The sequence below is a fragment of the Eupeodes corollae genome, chromosome 1 (assembly GCF_945859685.1).
Source record: "Eupeodes corollae chromosome 1, idEupCoro1.1, whole genome shotgun sequence".
Lineage (NCBI taxonomy): Eukaryota > Metazoa > Arthropoda > Insecta > Diptera > Syrphidae > Eupeodes > Eupeodes corollae.
In genome coordinates this window covers 258679827-258681895 of record NC_079147.1, presented here as the reverse complement: position 1 = coordinate 258681895, position 2069 = coordinate 258679827, and positions in this window count along the sequence as shown.

Here is a 2069-nt window from a genome sequence, read left to right as displayed (position 1 = left end):
TTTTATTGACGAGACGCATTTTTGGATGAATGACTGTGTTAAAAAGCAAAATTGCCAAATAAGGGACCACACCAACCCACACAATGTTCACCAGGTGATAATGCATCCGTTTGGTGTGAATTTTGGTTGTGGTAAAGGGTGGCGGTGTAGTAATTGATCCGTACTTTTTTGAAAACGATTAAGGATTTGGATTTGGTTATCCTGGCCATCAAATTCATGCGATTTGACCCCGCTAGACTTTTTCATGTGGGGTGTCTTAAAGTGGAAGGCCTATGCAATAATTTTTCAAATCTGTTTTTGAACACAATACCCCAATAACTTTTTTATAATATAAACCATAAGAATGGTTTACGAAAATATCAGAAAACTTTTCCTGATTACAAAAATGTATTTCCAAGACGATTTACTTTCAGCCTTCTGCTTGCCAGATGCATTTTAAGCCTTTTCAAATGCCATACAAACTTTTTTCCTATATCAGAACACTTCAACGATTAGAATGTGCATCTTATATGATCTTAAGGGATACATTATTACATCATCGAATTGAATACAAATTAAAAGTTTTATTTGAAAATATATATTATAGAAAAAATCATTCATCATCAGATTCATCTGATGAAAAATTCAAAGTCATGTCTTCATTATCAATGTCTTTACTTTCGGTGTCTTCATTTTCATTAACTTCATTTTCATTAATGGGTCCGATTTGTCAAATTGAAAATGTTGACATTTCTCGACGTTTCAAAGCTCCTAGAGTCGAAATAAAAGATTTTTAGAAAGATGTATGTGCGTGCGTGTGTACGTACATACGTTCGTACGTCCATATGTCCGTACGTCCGTAGCTCAAGAACTAGAAGAGATATCGACTTCAAATAAATTTTGTTAAACAGATAATAAGGCAGAAAGATTCAGAAAGGATTGCCATGAAAATTGCGTGATTTTTTTACCATATCAGTTTTAAAAAAAGGTGAAAATTGTGGGTAACCCTAAATATCTCATGAACCAAAAACTCTGAGGACTTGAATTAAATTGTAGCGTGATACCAAACAAGTATATTTTTGAAAAAAAATCCATTTAACGGTTTTTTTGTAAATCAAAAATACTGATAAAAAAATGTGTCACCTCGAAAATTTTACGAATACCAAATGATTTTATCACTAAAACAATTTTGTGCAACGGAAAATAACGTTTTTGACATCGGGTAAGATTTTGAGAAAAATCGAATTGACAGTTTTTTTTATAAAAAAAAAACATTACTCAAAGTTGGTAAAAATTGAATTCCGACTCAAATATCTTTTCAAAATATTGATATTATGGTTTTCATGTAATTTTAACTTATAAGAAATATTGTTTTCAACATTCAGTAATTGACAGTTTTCATACAAAAAATAAAAACCTAAACACAAAAATTAATAAAAGTTTTTAAAAATTGATTTTCGACTTAAATATCTTTTCAAAACCTTAAGATATTGGCTTTAAATTACTTTTATCTTTTAAAAACTATTGTTGCCAACATTCACTTAAATTTTGAGAAAAATTGAATTTACAGTTTTTTTACAAAATATAAAAACCTAAAAAAAAAAACAATTATAAAACTTGGTAAAAATTTACTTTCGACTCAAAAAGCTTTTCGAAAATTTAAAATATTGTTTTCAACCTTTTTTTATTTGACAGAAATTATTGTTTTCGATATTTAGTAGGTTTTCTTTATAAAAATCCAACAGTCCGTTTTTTCATAAAAAAATTAAATCTACAAGAAATAGTACGCAAATTTGGTAAAAGTTGATGTTCGGTTCTTGATATCTCTCAAATTAACTGTTAAAGATTTGTTATCGACTAAAAATCTATTTAACAAAACTAGATTTCTTTATATAAAAAATTTGTTGATAATTTTAAAATTTTTGTTTTTAATTACTGGCCCATAATTATTGGACAGTTTTCATAGCAGAATTTCTGAATCTTTGGTCTTTTTGCATGTGTTGCTTTTGTGATTAAATGTAATTAAATGCTTTTAATGCGTATTTATTTAATAAAGATATATAAATAAAAGGAAACAATACATATTTCCA